This window comes from Budorcas taxicolor, chromosome 7 (assembly GCF_023091745.1).
Source record: "Budorcas taxicolor isolate Tak-1 chromosome 7, Takin1.1, whole genome shotgun sequence".
Classification (NCBI taxonomy): domain Eukaryota; kingdom Metazoa; phylum Chordata; class Mammalia; order Artiodactyla; family Bovidae; genus Budorcas; species Budorcas taxicolor.
Genome location: NC_068916.1, coordinates 95,007,416 through 95,031,243, shown reverse-complemented (window position 1 = coordinate 95,031,243; position 23,828 = coordinate 95,007,416). Strand labels below are relative to the sequence as shown.

At 41.2% G+C, this 23,828-nt stretch overlaps 1 pseudogene; it reads right to left on the bottom strand.

Moving 5' to 3' along the window:
• Positions 1-14,818: 14,818 nt before the first annotated feature.
• LOC128051074 (ethanolaminephosphotransferase 1-like) overlaps positions 14,819-23,828 on the bottom strand; it is a 32,018-nt pseudogene continuing 23,008 nt past the window's right edge.

Here is a 23,828-nt window from a genome sequence, read left to right as displayed (position 1 = left end):
GCCTTGAGAATTGTCATTCCAACGGGAAATTTCTCCTAGGGTCACACTGGAGACTGTTTAATTGTAGTCAGTGAAGACTAGACCACAATGAGAAGGAAGTATCAAAGAAGAGCTACTCAAAGCCAAGGAAAGCTAGAGGTGACAACTGAAGAGAAAGGAGTCGAAGAAAAAAGGAAATAGTGAGCTAAGTTTGTCTCATGGCCAATCATTTTTTGTGTGTGCAATGAGTTGGGAATTTTCAAATGCAAGCATTTTATAAAATATTGAGAAATGTTGATGTTAAAAATAACGAGTCCTTAATTGTATCAGCAGCACAGTGCATTGCTCAGCTGAAGGCACCCAGGAATTGCAAAAGAAATAGGAGATAAATAATATATGTCCCTATTTTTAGATTAGAGAATTGAGGCAGAGAGAGCTGCTGTGATTTGTTCAAGGTCACACAGATAACAAGCAGTAGAAATGAGATTTTTAACTTGGCAGAAATTTCAGGCTATTGCCTTACATTAGCAAGACAAAAAGAGGACGTACATTTTAGAAAACATTTATAGCATGGGAATCAAATGAATACAATGTGTCTTATACTATCAGTTCTTTTCTGCTATTAGAATGACTAGAAATAGCTTTTTATTAAGTGAACATTTATTGCATATTAAGCATATGGGTTCTATATTTTGTCAGTGATGAGATAATTCATGAGAATGGATGTATTATTTCTAATCCTTGCATTATGCTGCAAGGGAAATGTTTTCACAGATACTGAAGATGAGATTCAGAGAGGTGAGGTCACTGGTCCAAGATCACAGAGCCAAGCAGAATTTTAAAACTGGTCTGTCTGACCCTAACTCTTCACCATGTCATCCTCTTTGACTTTTCAGTTGTAGCTCCAAATTTTTCAAACTGATACCTTAATAGACAATCTTACACTTCCAGGAACAGCTAGATAGTTTTATGCTGCTTCTTTACTCAAAATTTCAAATCTCAATGTACTGAAAAATGAGAGAGGCAGTTGTCCTTCTCAATAATCACTTTGACCTATTTTGAAATGAACCAAAGCCCTTTTCTTAAAGGACTAAGAGTCAAACCCACTAGCATCCTTTGGATCAAGAATCAGCTCCACATGAATTTATGTGTAGTCCAGCCCAAGGGCTACCAAAACAGATGGAAAACCAGGATGTCGCTGGTCTGGGCATAAACTCTAGGCGTTTTCTACTATGGTGGGCCATTTTATTTTTCTCCGCATTCCTTGCCCTTCCTGCTGCTACTAAGTCACTTCAGTCGTGTCCGACTCTGTGTGACCCCATAGGCGGCAGCCCACCAGGCTCCCCTGTCCCTGGGATTCTCCAGGCAAAAACATTGGAGTGGGTTGCCATTTTCTTCTCCAATGCATGAAAGTGAAAAGTGAAGGTGAAGTCGCTCAGTCATGTCCGACTCTTAGCAACCTCATGGACTGTGGCCCACCAGACTCCTCCATCCTGCCTTGATGCTAATGTATCTTTTTATCCCACAAAGTGTATTCTTAATCTGTGGTGGGCGTGTGTGTGGGGGTAGGTGTCTTAAAAAGGGACTCCCTGGTCACGCACAGCAGTGAAAAAGTGAATGAGCAAGTGAGTTTTTGTATTCCTTTACTGTATAGGAGTTCTCAGAAGTCCTCTCAAAACAATGCTTTGCATCCTCACTCTTCAAGAGGGATGTTCATTTCTCCAGACATAATCCCTGTTTCCTGGACCATCTTCCAGGATTAGTGTTCTCTCACCTCATGTGGGGAGACGTGATCCTCCAGCAAACCATCTCCAGTTAATACTTTCCCAGCATGATTCTGGGTTCTATCACAAGTAAGGCTTACAACCAGCACATGCCTGATTATTTCTGAGCGTGTACAGCTCGTGCCTCCTCCTTGCCTCAGTACAAAATGCTGCAGCACACATTAGCTGACAGAAAACAGGTGCCAACCGTTACCAACGAGGGGATGAGTCAGAGTCCACCCACAGTGATCCCAGGAAGAGCTGGAACTCATCTCCATGAGGGGCGACAACTGAGAAGGAAGAGAAAAGAGGGTACCCACCCAGCCACTCCTGTCCATAATAGACAGAGTGGTCGTTGTCCCAGTTTGTTGAATACCGCTCAGTTTATCTCTGTTGTCCAAGCATAAATTATTCTTTCAAAAGTATCTTGTTAAATAATTGTATTTTGCTACCAGAGCATGGGTGTGGATTGCCTTCTTGTCTCACAGATAATGCGCCTGCCTAAATTGTTTTCTACCCGCCACAGTCAGAGAGTCTTGAAATTGAAATGGATCATCTATTTTTCTATCCAACCTCCTACGCTTGAGAGAAATGCTGCAAAAGATTCTGGGGAAAGGGTTGTCCCTCAATAAAATGAGCTGCAGGAAAGGAAGCCCCTTCCCTTAATCATCTCGACCTCATTGAGTTCTGCATGCAAGGTCTCTGGACCTCCCTTTTTACAGAAAATCAATTTCTGGAGGAGCTTCCCAGTTGCATAAGCTTCCGGACCCACAAAATAGGATCGGCCTCCTTCTCATCTACCTGATCTATGTTACTGAGTCTATAAAGTCTATCCCACAGGTATATCTTTCAAATCTACCCACTTTTCTCCACCTCCAGTCTATTATCCTGCTCTACACTGCCATCTTTCAACAGAGTTCACCTGTGAGTCCTTTCACACTGTGATTTTTCTAAACTGTGTATCTTGTCACAGCACACTTTTCTATAAATCCTGCTGAAGTTAGGGGAAGACCAAAATGCTTAACTTGGTTCTGAAGTTCTGGATAACCTGGCCGTATCCTGTCTCTACAGCTTCATGCGTCTTACTGCCTTCCTCAGCCCCTGGGTGTAGCACACTGGCCTTCTTCCTTTTACTGCAATGTCCTGAGTCCGTGTTGGGTTCCTACTATTCTGCCAGAAAGGTTCTCAATTTATTGTCTAGTTAATTATTTTCTATTTGCCCTTCAGAGCTCAATTTGAAAATCCCTTCACTGGGATAGACTTTCTGGCCACTCGAGCAGATTAAGTTAGAACTTTTGATAAACAGTTGCACACAGCATTCATCACAAAGGCAAATCACATAATTAATTAATTAGCAGCTGTCCCCCTGGATGGGGTATAAGTTTTACTAACATCTTTCATGTCAACTGATAGGTCCGCAAACATTAGTACAGTGTCCTATTCACAAAGGTGAATACTCAGTAAATACTTAGGATATGTTTTTTGGAACAGCTGGATTACCTGCAGGGTGATGACACTCTTTAGAAACTAGAAATTAAGGATCCCAATGCATACCTCTCAAGCATCATGATAGCCAGTATTAGCATTGCCTTTCTAGAGACACAGCATACCAACTCCAAGCTGAGTCAAGCTGAGACGGTTTCAGTTCTGATTGTCACTTACTAGCTAGGTGACACAGAATACATGAATCTTCCCACCTTTTAGTTTACCTGCAAAATCATAAGAGTAATTATAGTTACTTCATAGGCTGATTATTTGATTTTGGCACCCATTTTTAAAATATCTACTCTATGTCAGACAGCTGGATAGAGGCTAGGAATAAAATAACATGCTACCTGGACAAGGCGTCTGCCCTTCTGGACACTGTTTTCATTCATCTTGTATCTCCTAACTCTAGCACAATGCCTGGTATATATTAATTTAACATGCATTTGTTGAAGTATCTAATATAGTTCTTTTGTTTTTCCTACTCATTTAAAGTACAGTTGAGATAAAAGCACCGATGAGGAAACAAGAGTCATGACTGAATCCATGGAGGACTCACTGGCAGCAGGTAAGATGCTGAGCGTGGCACATGGATTGTGTCACTTAATCTTCATTCAGTGATGTAGACTCAATTATTATCTCCATCATAGAGAAAGGGAACTAGAGCATGGACAGGCGAAGTCGCTTGATCAAGGTCACATAGCTCATAAGCGGCGAGGACACATTTGCGCACAGGTGACTTCACTGTACCGATGGCACGCTTCAAGTTCTATCAAACTCTAGCTGAGAAGCCAGAGTCCCAGGGAGACAGGAAATGAAGAGATACATTCAAAGCTCAGAAAAAGAAGTGCTGACATCAGAAAAGCAGCAGGAAAACATCTTTCTTTTCTTTCTCTGGCTATTTTCACCCAGCTGCTTTCCCTCTTCTGTTTTTATGCTCTAAATCAGGTAATAATACACTTGACTATGTCGAACTGAATAGTTTTATTCAACTCTGTATTATATGCCATCAGTAGAGGCCCTGAATCCTAAGAATGTCATATAATGCTATGTATTTTTGATAAGGAAACCTACTTAAAACTGTAGTCTTCTGATTATTCCTCATACTAGTCTCAAAGCTCTCAGTGAAATGACATTATAAAAGGTAGTCAGAGAAACAAGCCATATGTTGGAGGTATTAAACACAAAGAAAGCAGACAGAAGACCAGTATCTGAGATCAAAAGAGCATGTATGTGACGTGGCAAAGCAAAGAGCTTCCCTAGGAGACCAAGAGCTGTATTTACCATCTTGTGTCAGTAACCAAGGTCATCGGTCTTTAGGGCGTGTGAACAAAGTGTCAGGCTTTTTAAAGCTTTGTTTTTCTTTTGGACTTAATTATTTATGTGACTGATACTGATTGTTATTCTCTGTTTCATATCCAATTGGGAGGTCATCCTAATCTACTGCTGACTATATAACTTGCTTGGTATAGCCTCATAAAACTGAAATGCAAAATTCCCCAAGAATGATTTATTAAGGTAGCAATTAAAAAATTTTTTGGAACCAAATCTATTTTACACTCAATATTACTAAGGACCTCAAAGAGCTTTTGTTAATGTGGGTGATATCCACTGAAACTTTTTTAAATTAAAAAATGTTTAAGCTGTTAATTCCAGAATTACAATAATAAAGTCATTGTATACTAACATAAATGACATATTTTTTAAAAAAAATAACTATTTCCAAAACAAAAAGTTAGTGAGAATGCCATTGTTTTATACTTCTGCAAATCTCTTTACTGTCTTAATAGAAGGTTGGATTCTGTTACTTACTTCAGCATTCTGCCTGCTACAAAATTATGTTTTGGTTGAAGAATATAAAGAAAATGTAGTCTCACAGAAATATACATGAAAATGGAAGAAAGGAAGAAGTATACTTATGGATATTCTTCTTTGATGCTGCTTCAAAGCCCAACCAGCAGCTTCTTAAAGAGTAAAAGCAAGTAGACTCTGAAACTGTATCCAACTTTTTGCACTCTCTAAGGCTAAAATCCATTGGTCTATCTTAAACTTTAAATAGAATTTTCACCCACACATAATTTCCTAAGACCATGCACTGTTATTTGGAAAATATTGATTAAATGAGTCATATACACATTTCAACTGTTGACACATTTTTATCATATAATATTTCTTAAAAGCACATTTGCTATTATGATTACAAACTCATAAAAGTCTTTAAGTATTAAGAAGTTGTCAAGCTCATGATGGTAGATACAAATTTTTCAAAATTTTAATTTCACCAGAAAGCTAAAATTGTATCATTTGCCACAAATACTGCCAGTGGGGTTTGCCATGAAGTAGCAGGCTCAGTTTATTCATTACCAATAAATTTCTGCAAATAACCAATTCAGAATAACTAGCTCGTCTTCCAGTCACTCTTTTTTAAGTAAAGATGATATGTCATGGGAAAAAAAAAAAAAAAACCCAAACAGCTCATTCAACGTGCAACTCAAACTTCACAAATGCTCTTCCTCAAGACAACCATGATTATGAGGTACACAGCAAAGTGCTCCACCGAAGGTAGTCTTGAGTGTCATGGGATTTAGGGGGTTTTCTTACCCAAGAGTTCATGATGGTGAAGAATATAACGACTAGTGATGTAGCTGGTGCCACTGCTGATCATTAGTATTCATGCTACTCTCTCTGCCCCAGTGGACAGTGTACTTTCATGGCCTATGGGTGCTAAGTTTGATCTGCTTTGGTCTATCAGTGGACATGATACAATCAAGGTCTTAAATCTGTTCCCACAGTTTGGCTTGGCTCTTGCTTTTCAGTGTGTCAGTGCTATGAGAAGAGTATGCTCCTGGGAGCTATAGCCCCTTCAGCCTGTTTCTAAAACAAATGTATATGGAGCAGATTCCTGGAACCAAATCCAGTCAATTCACAGTTTGAAGCAGGGCTGTCCAGATGAATGCAGCCTAAATAAGCTGAATTATTTAGCAATAATGAGCAATTATTATTCATTGCTTTTGCACCATTAGTGCAAATGTTAAAGGGAAAAAGACAAATGATGTCAGGACTATTACGAAAATAGTTTTGTCTTTGCAGACACCCTTATAGGGTTTCCAGGGTTTGGGAGCCTCCAAAGGTCAGTGGACTATACTTTAAAAAGACCTCTAGGCCTTCCAGCACTATGACAAATTGGTGCGAACCCAACCTTAGAGGAAAAGCTTTCAACCTTTCACCACTAAGTATCATGTTAGATGTAGACTTGTCATATACAGTCTTCATGATGTTGAAGTACATTGCCCTCTACACCAAATTTGTTGAGAGCTTTTATCATGAAAGGATGTTGACTTTATCAAATGCTTTTTCTGCATCAATTGAGATGATCATTTAATTTTGATCTTTGATTTTCCATCTATTAATGTGATGCTTAATATATTTATTGACTTGCATAGGTTTAACCAGCCTTGCATGCTCAGGAATGAATTCCACTTGATCATAGTGTATGCTCATTTTAATGCACTGTTGAATTTGGCTTGCTAGTATTTTACTGAAATTCTAGCAGTATCACACTTCCTGAGTTCAAACTGTGCTACAAAACTGGCAGTATCATACTTTCTGATTTCAAACTATATGCAAAGCTCTAATAAACAAAACAGTATGATACTGGCATCAAAACATTTACATAGGCCAACAGAACAGAATTGGGAGCTCAGAAATAAACCCACACATATACAGTCAGCTAATATTTGACAAGAGGACCAAGAATACTCCATGCAGAAAAGACTGCCTCTTCAAAAAATGATGTTGGAAAAGGAATGTTCACATGCAACAGAAAGAAACTGGACTCCTATCATATACCACTCACAAACATTAAAACAAAATGGACTAAAGACTTAAAATGTAAGATTTGAAGCTAAAAAATTCCCAAGAAAACACAGGGGAAAAACTCTTCTTACTATTGGTCTTGGCAATAAATTTTTGGATATGACACCAAAAACATAAGCAACAAAAGTTAAAAAAAAAAAATGTCCAGTGAGACTATGTCAAACTAAAAAGCTTCTGCATAGGAAAAGAAATGATCAACCAAAGGAAAAGGCAAACTATGGGATGGGAAAAAATATTTACAAATCCTATACCTGATAAGAGGTTCATATCCAATATACATAAGAAACTCACACAACTCAATAGCAAAAACAAACAAAAACCAAATAATCCAGTTAAGAAATAGACAAAGAAACTGAACAGACATTTTTCCAAAGATATACAAATGGCCAACAGGTCCATGATAAGGTGCTCAGCATCACTAATCACAGGGAATTGTAAATCAATGCCATTGTTAAGTATCACCTCATTCCTATTAAAATGGCAGTGGTTATTATCAGAAAGACAAACAATAACAAGTGCTGTTGAGGATGTGGAGAAAAGGAAATACTTGTGCATTGTTACTGCAAATGTAAATTGGTATAGGCACAATGGAAAACAGTATGGAGGTCCCTAAAAAAATTAAGAACAGAACTATAATATAATCTAGTATTTCTACTTCTGGGTATATATCTGAAGGAAATGAAAACACTATCTCAAAAAGATATCTGTATCCTCACATTCACTGCAGGATTATTTTAATAACCAAGAAGTTAGCTGAGTGTCCACTGACAGATGAATAGCAAAAAGGTGAGATAGATAATATAGATGAAAGATAGAATATTATTCACCCATAAAAAAGGAAAGTCTGCCATCTGTGACAATATGAATGAACTTTGAGAGCACTATGTTAACTGAAATAAGGTAGAGGCAGGGGCGGGCAGCAGGGAATGGATAAAAGTGATCAAATAGTACAAATTTCCAATTACAAGATGAATAAGTTCTGAGGATCTAATATCCAACATGGCAACTACAGTTAGCAATACTGTATTTTTATATGTGAAACTTGCTGAGGTAGTAGATCTTAAAAGTTCTCACTGTACATACACACACACACACAAAAGATACCTATGAAGTGATGGATATGTTAAGATAACATGTATCAGACCATCAGCTATTCACTTTAAACTTATACAACGTTGTAAGTCAGCTATATCTCAATAAACCTGCAGCATAAAAAAAAAAGCTAATGATAAATTATCCCAAGTGACGAATTTAGAGAATTTTTATTTCCTTCATACTATTTTACAAGCCCTTGAAAATACTCAAGATCTTTTTTTGTAGTGCCTTTCTTTGTACAGCTATGGGAAAAGTTAAAGGAGAAAATCTCATACCTAATTAAGAAAAGAACCTTCAAATTTGAAGGCAGATGAAATCCATCTGCCCAGGTTTTTTATTTTTCTCACCATCTTTTTTTAATATAAATTTATTTCTTTTAATTGGAGGCTAATAACTTTACAATATCGTATTGGTTTTGGCATACATTGACATGAATCCGCCACGGGTGTACATGTGTTCCCCATCCTGAACCTCCCTCCCACCTCCCTATTCTATGGACATTTTGACTCTTCCTTTCCGAAGCACTTCTAAGCTATTTCTGCTGAAGTGAAACGACTTCTCTGTTACTGTGTTTTGTGTCCAGAATCTCAAGGAGAGCAGAGAATTAGACGTACAGGGAGAATCAGTGAGTCATCAAGTGCCCGAGAACAATACCCATCCACCCACGGGGAAGCATCCTAATGAAGAGACCACTGCTGCCACCCCCAGTGCCCAGCACTGAGCATACCCGGGCCCAGGCGTCAGATGAGCAAGAACCCGCCTGCCACCACGCTTGCCAGGAGACGAGTCCATGTGGGAACACATCCCAGCCCTGTCCCTTCCTCAGCTGTCTCTGGTGCAGGTGTGTCCACATGAGGAAACCTAGGTTATGAGCTCCTTTTGTACCTGAAGCAGCAAGGGATTCTGGTGCAGACTTCTGCATCACATCTCAACAGGCAGAACAACAACAACAACAACAACAACAAATGGGGACATGATCAAGACAAACAAGAGTATTTTCAAAACACGTTAAACAGCCATAGGTGCCCACTGTACCCACAGACACATAATTATTCAGATTGGAGTTGATAATACGCTGAGCCACAAAGACGACTCGGGATGGTATTCTCATTGTCTAGCATTCCCACCTCCCTCAACCTGAGCCTGGAGAATGGAAATCAAATTATTACAGTCCACAATGCTTTCTACTATACCTTCTCTATGTCCAAAGTGTTTAATCTATTCTGAAACTTACTATGGGCATAGAACAGATTTTTTCTGGAATGTCCTTTTCTAAAGGACTGACCTGTTTTCTGGAAATGGATCTGTGTTACGCGGTCCTGAACATTTCCTGCTGTCTTTTAATTTGTCATAATAGCAAAACTCCAATAAAGAATGAGAACATTCTGAATTAAAGAAAAACAAAAACCTTGTATTTGTATTGGAAAACATATGGTTCAGGCAGACATTGCTTCAGTGCCATGGAAACATCTGTTCTCCACCAAGTATATCTAAATAGCCAGCAATTATCCAATTTTCAGTGGTGCAAAAGAGGTTCTCTACACAAGGTGCCCAATCTTAATGTTTTTACGCATGTTTTATATCAACTTCAAATGCTAAATGAACAACTGCAAGTCCTACTGCCCACATTCGTAATAGGCAAAATGTCAACTTTTTTCAGCAAAAACAACCAGTTTAAGATAGCACACAAGGCTATCCTCTGTCCATGGGATTCTCCACGCAAGAACACTGGAGTGGGTTGCCATGCCCCCACCCCAGGGGATCTTCCCAACCCAGGGATCAAACCCTGGTCTCCTGCATTGCAGGCAGATTCTTTACTGTCTGAGCCACCAGGGAAGCCCAAAGACTTTTGGAATCCTGGTAGACTGAGAAATCTCAATCAGGTTTCTTCCTGCCACTCAAATAGGTCAATAATTTGGCAAGGTGCTTCTGCCAGTGACTCAAAGAATGACAAGACTTTCCATTGCTCCAACAACTCAGGTTCTACCAGTAGGAAATCACATGCTCCATATCCAGAAAAACCAGCCTCACCAATGACAAAACTGCTCACGCTGTGCCTTTGAACACTACAGTTCCACTCTGAGATGTGAAGCTATTCACAAGTCTTCAAAGCAGTAGCTGCTTTTATTCCCTAGGGAAGCTTCTACAGGGCTATAAATTCTTCTGGGATAATAAGCAATTTTCTGAAAGCCCTACACCTTAATAAGAGAGGAAAACTTGGTGTTCCTGGGGGCGGGGTGAGAGGGAAGTGGCTACAGTCTCTGTAGAATATTTTGGCAAAATAGAGAAGATTAAGTTGATCTACCAGCATCTGAGAATTCAGATCCATTTATCTATTTTAGCAGGAAAAAAAAAAAACCTCACTGTTACAGAAGCTACCTTACCCAGAGAAGCTATTACTCATTATGCAGAGTCCCTTGGTGATCCCTGCCATCTCATTCCCAGCTCACAGGTAGAAATGATCCTGAAGCCTTAATTGTTTTCCATAGGTCATCATCACTGTCATCCAACGCTCTTTAAGGAACAAAATTTTAAAAGGCATCTAACATTATCAGCTGTCAGAGTGTTCAGCTCTGCCTTAAGACAGGCCTGCCTGTCAAATCAAGAGCAAGTATCACAGTGGAAAGATAGGCCTGCCTGCATTCAAGCAGGTGCTACAGATTCTCTCATAGAAAGAAAGCAAAGAAAATGGAGGACCAACTCAAAACAGAGGGGCTGCAGGTCCTAATTTGTAAACAACTTCTGCACTAAAGAAATTCCAAAGCCCCTGAGAAAAGAACTGCTGCAGTTCAGCTTGGGAGCCCAATCAGGAAGAACAAAGAGAGGGACAGGCTGAAAGCAAGGTGTCAGTGATGTGAGGACCAGAAAGCAACCCTGCCTTTCAGAAATGGTGGTGTGGCTCCGTGCCTGTTCCAAATGCTGGGCAGAGATAGGCTGTCAGGAAGTCAGTGAAGCTCTGTTTCTTTGGGCTACAGTATAAACTGATGAAAAGACATCTAGGAGCCAATCTTCTAAGGCAACGAAGGTGCTCTCTTTAGTGTGCACTGATGGGGCCTGGGGCGGGCATCCATGAAGCAAGGAAGAAAGACCACAAAAGAGAGAGGAAATGAGAAAGTGGTTCCCAAGAACAGCCCCAGGAAAGGCAGAGAGATGGCAGACTTCAGCCAGGATGGAGTGAAGGAAGCCCCAGCAGGGTGTGTTGCTTTTGTAGAGACAAGGGCAACATTTAAATCTGGAAATAGGACCTCCCGGTTCACCCTTCACCTTGGCATTTGACTGGTTCATCTTCTACCCAAGTCCATGATATCCACATTTGTGACCAATGCCACGCTTCCTGGTGTGTCTTTGAGCAAGTGGAGTTAATCTTCCCTAAGTGTTAGTTTCTCATGGCTTCTGAAGGCAGCTACCACAGTGCTCACTGGCTAGAACAGCCAACTCTACCCCAAGTCAGGTCAAATTCTAAAGGTCATGGGTGCATCTTCAGGGTCATCAAATTCATGGGTCAAAGAAATAAATGCAAGACTGAAGAATAAAGCTGTCAGGAAATTCTATCCTAGATAAAATTCAAGGGGATGAGGTATGCCTAGGGAGCACTAAAGGGGTCTTTTGATGTTTAATAGACAGTGAGATATAGCAGTCAAGCAAGCCTGGGTTCAAATCTTAGCGATTCTATTTATGACGTGTGGGAAGAATTACTTAAACTCTCAGAGCCTCAATTCCTTTATCTCAAAAATAGTGATAGATTCTGCTTCCTGTAATTTACAGGACAAAACAAAGATGAAGCATCCTGGCAGAGTATCTGTAATTAATAAATGTTAATTTCAAGAAAAGAATCTTAATCAAAGTCAATTTATTAGAAGGAAAACCAGAAAGTGAGCTAGGGAATTTCTATCAGTGATAACAAAGGCAGCCAAATAACAAATTACTTCCTAAGTATTAGATTATCAAGTGCCATTTACCTCCATGTTGGTTACAAATCCTGTTGTGTTTAGGGGTTTTTCCTGCTTGTCTTTATTTTTTATTCCATTTTCAGCCCATGGCTATATGTCTAGTGTGCTATTTAAAGACTTCCATAGATTGGCCATCTAGGCTCATGACCAAAATTCCTCCCAGTGTACGTACACAGTTCATCCATACTTCCGGCCAGTGGGTATTATTGAGCACCTACTATATGTTAGACACTACGGCAGGCAATGAGGATCCGATACTCAGAATGGTTCCTTCCTTCCTGGAAAGTATATTTCAACAGGTAAAAGAGACACAGAGATTCCTATTGTAAGATAAGTAAAGAAAAGTGCTGTTTCACCCCTTGAGAGTCCATTCACCTTATAAAACACTTCATTCCCACATGACTGGCCAGAATATTCCTGAAAGAAGGAAGGGAAAAGGAAGGGAGAGAGAGGAGGAAGTGCACCATTGAAAAATAACATAAACTTGGATATGCTAAGCTTCTGGCCCATACTTCATTGACATTTGACAGCAATCCAAACGGACTTCCCCTCCCCCACCAGCTGCCATGGGATCAGTAAAGTACCTGCAGGTGGTGGGGAGTTTACCGAATAGCCTTGTTAATGATGACCTTCCTGGAAACTCTGCCAGAATCTCTGAGCAGGTTTTTGCACCCCCTCTGAAGCAATCATGCTTTATCAGTTTTTCTACATAACGACCTATGGAAATAATCCAGTCATGGCAATATGACTCCATTTACTTAGCTCTGAGCTACAAATGGCCTGGCGAACAAGGTGAGCTAATGGAAAACTAACACACACTGGCCCAGGTCAACAGCTGTTTCCATTGTAACTGTGGCCTGCGACACACAGGTGTACTTAGTAGGCCCTGATGCAGACTGCCATCTGCTCACTGAATGTTTTCCATTTCCTTTCAACATGCAGACAGATACCAAGAATTGGAAGTGTGACGGACATCAACCTTGCTTCTTTCAGGCCCAGATGGTTGGAGAGCCCTCCTACATGATTTACGTCATGAACGGGGGAATCTTTAACTCAGCACCTCAAGATTTCTCATTGATCTTCTCTGGGAGAAATAGGAATGATATGTACTTTTATTCTGTCATTTTGCTTAAACATTTAGTATTCATATACATTCATAATTTCAGCACATTAAATCTCTCTGGAGTCATAATTGCACCCCCTTGTAGAAGCATTCAGGCTGGGCACTCCTTACCATATCCCCAGTCTGAATACAGAGACAGTACAGATAAAGCCACAGTGCTTTTGATTCTGAGAACTATCCTTTACCGTAATCCGGGGCCCTTTCCCTGTATTCTGCATTCTGAGTGTCCAGGCTGGTTGCAGCTGTCAGGGTGAGACCTGAAGGACCAGTCTGGCCCTGGAGGGGCATGTGACAGGTGCGCATTGCTTTTCTTAGTTTATGAGGGCTCACAGGGTCTATTGCTTGGGGCCTTTAGCTGAAATCACAAGATACTGAGAACAATCCCACTCAATATCCTTGTATGCTTGTGTGCTTGGCATTTGCCTCTCTCACTCCCAGAAACACCCAGCAGAGACCATGTCTACTTCAGTCAGTTCTTTCTCCCCAGAGCCTCCAATGGTGCCTGGTACATGTAAGATTCTGGTCTTGGTTCCACACTGCCTGATACAGTGTGGTCTTGAGCAAGTCATTTAACTTTTCTGGGCTTGAGTTTCCTCACTTACTATTTATTAATTACTTTCATACAGTACACTATATCAAAGATATTCAACATCTCCTATAATCGCTTCCCAATCACTAAGAACTCTTAGCCATGAGGATGCTCTTTTATTTCATTTGAACTATATGAAGTTGCATTTTGAAGGTCAAAAACAGCTGAATAGCAGAAATTTCATATGATTTAACCTATCTCATTATATGAATTTTTACTGAGCACCTCCTACATTCAACATTTGGTTGTCAGATATTGGGTATTCAGTAATGAACAAAAAGAGACACTGGCCTTACATTCTACTTGGAGAAGACAAAGATTAAACAAACAAATGAATATATCATGAGTCATGCAGTGAAGGGCACCAAGAAGGAAAATAAAATAGGATAAAGCGGTAGAGAATTACTTAAGAGCATGGAACCCCACTCCAGTACTCTTGCCTGGAAAATCCCATGCACGGAGGAGCCTGGTAGGCTGCAGTCCATGGGGTCACTAAGAGTCAGATACGACTGAGTGACTTCACTCTCGCTTTTCACTTTCATGCATTGGAGAAGGAAATGGCAACCCTCTCCAGTGTTCTTGCCTGGAGAATCCCAGGGACCGGGGAGCCTGGTGGGCTGCCGTCTATGGGGTCGCACAGAGTCGGACACGACTGAAGCGACTCAGCAGCAGTAGCAGCAGCAAACTACAACGAACATTTTGCTGGGCTATTACATTTAACCAAAACAACACATGGTTTTATAAAAAAAAAAGTAAGCTGGGAGTTAATAGGTCCAATATTCCACAAGTTCAGATATGTATCATTCCTGCTGCCCAAGTACCACACACACATTGAGTTCCCATGTCTGTTAAGCAGATCAGTTTAGTTCAGCGGTGATGGATGAATATTTATAAGCATCTTATTTACAGTACTTCTCTCTGTAGACTACAGGCCAATATTCCTTTATTCCACTCCTAGTCAATCCGAGTTTGGTTTTCTCAGTGAGAAGGGGTAAATGTGAAAACAGTTGCTCAGCTGCTTTACCACTCGTACTCCATGGTGGACGTGGGCCAGCGTGAAAGCAGCCGTCAACATGAGCATCGGAACATTTAGCTCTCAACCTAAGGGGCTACTCCTACTTTTACCACCATGACAATCACAAAAAGAGGAAGCAGCAACCGATTCAAAGTTGGGCACCGGGTACTGCTCACCTGACAAACAACCAGCTGACATGTGCTGCTGGCAAAGGCTGTTCCAACCATTAAGTAGAACACTCTAGGGTGTAACTCTAAATATCTGAAGCTGACAGGAGGATCCATGCTGTAGGCAAAATGAATAGCAGACGTGGAGAAAAGACGGGAACCACAGCTTCATAGACTGAATTGTGTTTCAGCGTGTTATTTTTATAGCTTCTGAAAAAATTTAACAAACTCATTGGAAGAGTCACGCACAGTGCACAGCCAATGATCATGGCGGTGAATAGGTCTCTATACAAGAAATTAAACAGGAAAGGTTCCTACCAGGCCTCAACTCCCACAACCGCAGTCACTCTGTAGACAAAAGAAATAGTCACCCGGCTCATGTCATATCCCCACGGCAGGAAAAGAATCCCTGCGTTACACTTTTCCCAGTGAGACAGGATGAAAGAAAACCAAACTACCCATTGCAGGAGATAAAGAACAGAAACACTGAAACCAGATGATCCTCATCCAGAAATGGAATACACGTGACAAAAAGTAAACGCATGACCAGCTGTCCAGGCCATGGTCAAAAAGCTCCCCCAGCAGAGTGCTGGAATTGGTTCTGCGGGCTTGCTTTCCGTCCACACCATCTAGCGTGTAGGCCATGAAGCTGAGGATGCCCACTACAATCCAGACCCAGTCGGGTACATGCTTGTGACCTGGTGCTGAAGCATAAAAGTCAGGATTAAAGTATGCCATAAGTAGAAAATTGAACACAGCTAGCAGAAAGCCAGAGAAGGCGATCAGATTTGGAGCCAGCCAAGTAGGAAATACCTTTACTACAGTGTTCCAAAATGGGTGCATGACATACAGAGAGAGTGGATTGGTATCCACAGCATGGTACTTGTACTTATTAACGCCAGCCAGCTGCTCCGGGCTTACGTATTCGTAACTTGCGTGACAACCCAAACACGAGTGCCCAGCCAGCAGCGACTCTTCACGACGATATAGGAAAACAGGAGCACTACACTGCTGGGCAGCCAGTTCATGAGGTTCTCACAGCAAGTATACTGGGGTGGTTGGTCATTCCCTCCTCCAGTGAATCACGTTTTGTCAGAACTCTCCACTATGACCCAACCATTTTGGGTGGCCTGACATGGCTCATAGCTTCATTGAGTCATGCAAGCCCCTTCACTAGGACAAGGCAGTGTTCCATGAAAGGTGAAGTCAGGTGGGCCTTAGGAAACACTGCTGTCGATAAAGCTAGTGGATACAATGGAATTCCAATAGAGCTATTCAAAACCCTAATAGATGATGCTATCAAAGTGTTGCACTCAATAGGTCAGCAAATCTGGAAGACCCAGCAGTGTCCACAGGACTGGAAAAGGTCAATCCTCAACCCTTTGCAAGAAGGATAATGCTAAAGAATGTTCAAACCACAGAACAATTGCACTCATCGCCCATGCTAGTAAGGTCATGCTTAAAATCTTGCATGCTAGGCTTCAGCATTACATGAACCAAGAACTGCCAGACATCCAAGCTGGGTTTAAAATAGGCAGAGGAACCAGAGATCAAGTTGCCGACATTCTCTAGATCATAGAGAAAGCAAGGGAATTCCAGAAAAATGTCTACTTCTGTTTCATTGACTACAATAAAGCCTTTGACTGTGTGGATCATAAGAAACTATGGAAAGCTCTTAAAGAGTGGGAATACCAGACCATCTTACCTGTCTCCTGAGAAACCTGTATGCGGGTCAAGAAGCAACAGTTAGAACCCTGTATGGAACAACTTATTTGTAGGATTGAGAAAGGAGTATTACAGGTCTGTTTGTTGTCATTCTGTTTATTCAACCTATACACTGAACACATCATCAGAAATGCTGGGCTGGATAAGTTACAAGCTGGAATCAAGATAGATGGGAGAAATATTAACAATCTCGGATATGCGGATACCACTCTAATGGCAGAAAGTGAAGAGGAACTAAAGAATCTCTTGATGAGGGTGAAGGAGGAGAGTGAAAAAGCTGGCTTAAAACTAAATACTGACAAAACTAAGATCATGGCATCCAGTCCCATTATTTCATGGCAAACAGAAGGGGAAAATGTGGAAGTAGTGACAAGTTTCCTCTTCTTGAGCTCTAAAATCACTGCAGATAGTGACTACAGCCATGAAATCAGATGACAACTGCTTCTTGGCAGGAAAGTATGACAAACCTAGACAGTGTGTTGAAAAGCAGAGACATTACTCTGCTAACAAAGGTCCATATAGTCAAGACTATGGTCTTCCCAGTGGTCACGTATGGTTTGGATAGCTGGACGGTAAAAAAGGCAGAGCACCAAAGAATTGATGCCTCTGAACTGTGGTGCTGGAGAAGACTCCTGAGAGTCCTTTGGACAGCAAAGAGATCAAACCAGTAAATCTTAAAGGAAATCAACCCCGAACACTCATTGGAAGGACTGATGCTACAGCTGAAACTCCAGTATTTTGGTCACCTGATGTGAACAGCTGACTCAATGGAAAAGACCCTGAGGCTGGGAAAGATTGAGGGCAGAAGGAGAAGGCGACAACAGAGGGTGAGATGGCTGGATGGCATCACTGATGCAAAAGATATGAACTTGGGCAAACTTCAGGAGATGGTGAGGGACAGGGAAGCCTGGCATGCTGCAATACACAGGGTTGCAAAGAGTCAGACATGACTGGGTGACCGAACAACAACTCTTAAATATGTTTAAGAGCTGACAGATGTTTGAGGAAAACTGCTCATCTTAAGGTCAGGAGACAAAGCCAACCAACAGTAACTTAGAGGAAACAAAACTTCACAAAAAGAAAAGGTCAAAGTTCTTTGATGTCTTCAGAGAGAGGAGAGAAGAAATGGATACTTAATTGTTTAAAGAAAAATTTGGAAAATAAAATAACTCTAAGAAATAAACAAATCTATACTGGAGATGAAGGAAAAACTCAGTGAGGTGGTTACAAATCTCCTAGAAAATAACTAAAAATTATAGAAAATAGAGGAATGTAAACAAAGGTGAAAAATCAAAAGTAGGAAAAAAAATATAGGTTAAAAAAAAGACAATCATCCACAAGGTCAATGTTCAAATAATGAAAGTTTTAAAATAGAGAGAAGAGAATACTGGGGAGGAGGGAATGAAATTTTCATTTAAATAATTCAAGGAGTTGCCAAAATCATTGTGAAGTTTCAGAACCCTGGGCACAAAGAAAGGAGCATTTTCAGAAAGGGGAGAAGACAGGTTTCACACAATGATCCTGGCCTATACTGGGGAAAATGAAGCAATACTTTCTCCAGACTGGGAGAAATTCTTTCAAGCTTGAAATTTCGTACCCAGGCAATTAAACGCAGGAGTCAAATAAAATTATTTTTAGACATGCAAGGTTTCAAAACATTACTTTAAAACTTACTCAGAAAAGTAATACAATAGACGTTCCATACAGAGGAGCAAAACAAGAAAGCTTACAGAGGATCCAAGGAACAGGAGCTTGTTGACAGAGGGAACAAGAATCCCAGGGAGGTGGGGAAAAGAAATGCCAAGCTCACAACTCTGCGACCTGGCTAGAGAACTCAGAAGACTCTAGGATGGACACCTGAGTGCCTGAGAGTTACACACAGGAGAGTGAGCTTGAGCATAATTACACAGAAATATAAGTAAATATAATAGCTCAGTTGGTAAAGAATCTGAAATGCGGGAGACCCCAGTTTGATTGCTCGGTTGGGAAAATCCCATGGAGAAGGGATAGGCTACCCACTCCAGTCTTCAGCTTCCCTTGCGGTTCAGCTGGTAAAGAATCTGCCTGCAATGCGGGAGACCTGGGTTCGATCCCTGGGTTGGGAAGATCCCCTGGAGAAGGGAGAGGCTACCCACTCCAGTATTCTGGCCTGGAGAATGCCATGGACTCTGGGGTCGCAAAGAGTCGGACATGACTGAGCGACTTAAAAAAATTAAATAAATAACTGAAAGTTTTAAAAAGATGATTAAAAACTCCAGTGGCAAACAGAAAGGAATGGGGAGGAAAGAGACAAGATAATTAAAGAGCATTATATGGTCCAGCTATTAAAATGATTGTATAATCATACTATGGAGATATGGGATATTAGCGTAATCAAATGCTGTCTTACTGTGGATGAGGGGTATGACAGTAGGAGAGAAGGTGTAAAAGCATAATAGACCTTCACTTTCCATAGTGGGAAGTCAGTGCTTAATGGCTAAACCCAAGAATTAGGAATATAGATAATCATGCTGCTGCTCAGTCATTCAGTCGTGCCCGACACTTTGTAACCCCATGGACTGTAGCCCACCAGGCTCCTCTGACCATGGCATTTTCCAGGCAAGAATACTGGAGTGGGTAGCCATTCTCTTCCAGGGGATCTTCCCTACCCAGGGATCAAACCTGAGCCTCTTACGTCTCCTGCATTGGCAGGGGGATTTTTTACCACTAGCACCGCCTGGAAGCCCTATATATATTACATATATATTTATATGGGGCTTCCCTAATTGCTCAGTTGGTGAAGAATCCATCTGCAATGCAGCAGACCCCAGATCAATTCCTGGGTTGGGAAGATCCGCTGGAGAAGGGATAGGCTACCCACTCCTATATTCTTGGGCTTCCCTTATGGCTCAGCTGGTAAAGAATCTGCCTGCAATGCAGGAGACCTGGGTTCGATGCCTGGGTTGGGAAGATCCCTGAAGGAAAAGGCTACCCACTCCAGTATTCTGGCCTGGAGAATCCCATGGACTATACAGTCCATGGGGTCTCAAAGAGTTGGACAGGACTGAGCAACCTTAGAAGAAATAAAATATATTTATTTATCCCCATATTATTCAAAGAAATGAAAGTACCATATTTCTTCAATTCTGAGACATCTTTTTGCATTTCAACATATCCATAATCAGGATATGTCTCAACCCATGGTGTAACACAGTGTAACTGGCAGCTTTTATAGCATCATATAATCATAGGCATTAGTGACTAAATGAAATGAGGCCAATATTAAAATCAGACGAAGGCTGGTTGCCTGCCTCTGGGAAGCAGTTATTGGGAGGGAGGGCGAAAGGAACTACTGTTTAAGTAACAAATTTTTGAAACTAACTCTCTAAATTATGTCCAGGTATACATTATTTTCTCTGTTGGCTCTGATGGTAAAGAATCTGCCTGCAGTGATGTAGGCAACGGTTCAATCCCTGGGTCAAGAAGATTCCTTGGAAGAGGAAATGGCAACCCACTCCAGGATTCTTGCCTGGAGAATCCCATGGACAGAGGAGCCTGGCAGGCCACAGTTCATGGGGTCACAAAGAGTCAGATAGGACTGAGGGAAAAAAAAACTTTCACTCTTTTCATACATTATTTTAAAAAGTATATGTTAAAAAAAAATTCCTTCAACTGCCTTGTGGAGAAGTGTCCCTAAGAGGACAAGACTGGGAAGAAGGAGATGAGTAGGAGCTTGTTAGAAGTTCAGAGGGGATTGGTGATGGCTTGGACTAGACTGAAAACAGTGGAGGTGGTGATAAGTGGCCAGACACAGGATATATACGTAAAATAAAGCTGCTCAAATCTTTCCATGGATTCAGAGTGAAAGCAAGAGGAGAGTCAAACGTAACTCAAAGTGTTCGGGCTGAGCAGCCAGAAAAATGAAGTTTCCATTTCCAGAAATGCAAAGTCTGCAGGGAAAGCAGGTTAAAGGAGGAAAGCATCAGGAGTGCAGGCGGGACACATCCGGATCCCATTAGACGCCCAATGAGCGTGGCTGGCAGGCAGACTGCCTAAACCTGGAGCTCTGTTCTAGCTACACCAAAGGTAAAGAGTGGCTTTGTTTCTTCATGTTGCTATCTCCCCCTTTAACAGTAGGGTAATTTTTTGCCTGCTTTTATAGATAGTAATAAAGTAAGCCTTTAGTTTTTGTTTGCACACATACTCAAACAAAAGTAAAATTTTCTTTTTTATCTACTGATTTAGTTCAGTTCAGTCACTCAGTCATGTCTGACTCTTTGTGACCCCATGAATCACAGCATGTCAGGCCTCCCTGTCCATCACCAACTCCCAGAGTTTACCCAAACCCATGTCCATTGAGCGGGGGATGCCATCCAGCCATCTCATCCTCTGTCATCCCCTTTTCCTCCTGCCCCCAGTCCCTCCCAGCATTAGGGTCTTTTCCAATGAGTCAGCTCTTTGCATCAGGTGGCCAGAGTACTGGAGTTTCAGCTTCAACATCAGTCCTTACAATGAACACCCAGGACTGATCTCTTTTAGGATGGACTGGTTGGATCTCCTTGCAGTCAAAGGGACTCTCAAGAGCCTTCTCCAACACCACAATACCAAAGCACCAAATCTTCAGTGCTCAGCTTTCTTTATAGTTCAACTCTCACATCCGTACATGACCACTGGAAAAACCATAGCCTTGACTAGATGGACCTTTGTTGGCAAAGTAATGTCTCTGCTATTTAATATGCTGTCTAGGTTGGTCATAACTTTCCTTCCAAGGAGTAAGCATCTTTTAATTTCATGGCTACAACCACCATCTGCAGTGATTTTGGAGCCCCCAAAAATAAAGTCTGACACTGTTTCCACTGTTTCCCCATCTATTTGCCACGAAGTGATGGGACCAGATGCCATGATCTTCGTTTTCTGAATGTTGAGCTTTAAGCCAGCTTTTTTACTCTCCTCTTTCACTTTCATCAAGAGCCTCTATAATTCTTCTTCCCTTTCTGCCATAAAGGTGGTGTCATCTGCATATCTGAGGTTATTGATATGTCTCCCAGCAGTCTTGATTCCTGCTGTGCTTCCTCCAGCCCAGCGTTTCTCATGATGTACTCTGCATAGAAGTTAAATAAGCAGGGTGACAATATACAGCTTTGACATACTCCTTTTCCTATTTGGAACCAGTCTGTTGTTCCATGTCCAGTTCTAACTGTTGCTTCTTGACCTGCATACAGATTTCTCAAGAGGCAAGTCAGGTGTCTGGTATGCCCATCTCTTTCAGAATTTTCCACAGTTTATTGTGATGCACACAGTCAAAGGCTTTGGCATAGTCAATAAAGCAGAAATAGATGTTTTTCTGGAACTCTCTTGCTTTTTTGATGATCCAGCAGATGTTGGCAATTTGATCTCTGGTTCCTCTGCCTTTTCTAAAACCAACTTGAACATCAGGAAGTTCACTGTTCATGTATTGCTGAAGCCTGGCTTGGAGATTTTTGAGCATTACTTTACTAGTGTGTGAGATGAGTTCAATTGTGTGGTAGTTTGAGCATTCTTTGGCATTGCCTTTCTTTGGGATTGGAATGAAAACTGACCTTTTCCAGTCCTGTGGCCACTGCTGAGTTTTCCAAATTTGCTGGCATATTGAGTGCAGCCCTTTCACAGCATCATCTTCCAGGATTTGAAATAGCTCAACTGGAATTCCAACACCTCCACTAGCTTTGTTCATAGTGATGCTTTCTAAGGCCCACTTGACTTCACATTCCAGGATGTCTGGCTCTAGGTGAATGATCACACCATCATGATTATCTGGGTCATGAAGATCTTTTTTGTACAGTTCTTCTGTGTATTCTTGCCACCTCTTCTTAATATCCTCTGCTTCTGTTAGGTCCACACCATTTCTGTCCTTTATCGAGCCCATCTTTGCATGAAGTGTTCCCTTGGTATCTCTAATTTTCTTGAAGAGATCTCTAGTCTTTCCCATTCTGCTGTTTTCTTCTATTTCTTTGCATTGATCGCTGAGGAAGGCTTTCTTATCTCTCCTTGCTATTCTTTGGAACTCTGCATTCAGATGCTTATATCTTTCCTTTTCTCCTTTGCTTTTTGCTTCCCTTCTTTTCACAGCTATTTGTAAGGCATCCTCAGACAGCCATTTCGCTTTTTTGCATTTCTTTTTCTTGGGGTGGTCTTGATTCCTGTCTCCTGTACAGTGTCACGAACCTCCATCCATAGTTCATCAGGCACTCTGTCTATCAGATCTAGTCCCTTAAATCTGTTTTTCACTTCCACTGTGTAGTCATAAGGGATTTGATTTAGGTCATACCTGAATGATCTAGAGGTTTTCTCCAGTTTCTTGAATTTCAGTCTGAATTTGACAATAAGGAGTTCATGATCTGAGCCACAGTCAGCTCCCAGTCTTGTTTTTGCCAACTGTATAGAGCTTCTCCATCTTTGGCTGCAAAGAATATAATCCATCTGATTTCAGTGTCCACCATCTGGTGATGTCCATGTGTAGAATCTTCTCTTGTGCTGTTGGAAGAGGGTGTTTGCTATGACCAGTGCATTCTCTTGGCAGAACTCTGTTAGCCTTTGCCCTGCTTCATTCTGTACTCCAAGGCCAAATTTGCCTGTTACTCCAGGTGTTTCTTGACTTCCTACTTTTGCATTCCAGTCCCCTATAATGAAAAGGACATCTTTTTTGGGTGTTAGTTCTAGAAGGTCTTGTAGGTCTTCATAGAACTGTTCAACTTTAGCTTCTTCAGCGTTACTGGTCGGGGCATAGACTTGGATTACCGTGACATTGAATGGTCTGCCTTGGAAATGAACAGAGATCATTCTGTCGTTTTTGAGACTGCATCCAAGTACTGCATTTCGGACTCTTTTATTGACTATCATGGCTACTCCATTTCTTCTAAAGGATTTCTGCCCAGAGCAGTAGATACAATGGTCATCTGAGTTAAATTCACCCATTCCAGTCCATTTTAGTTCGCTGATTCCTAGAATGTCAATGTTCACTCTTGCCATCTCTTGTTTGACCACTTACAATTTGCCTTGATTCATGGACCTGACATTCCAGGTTCCTGTGCAATTTTGCTCTT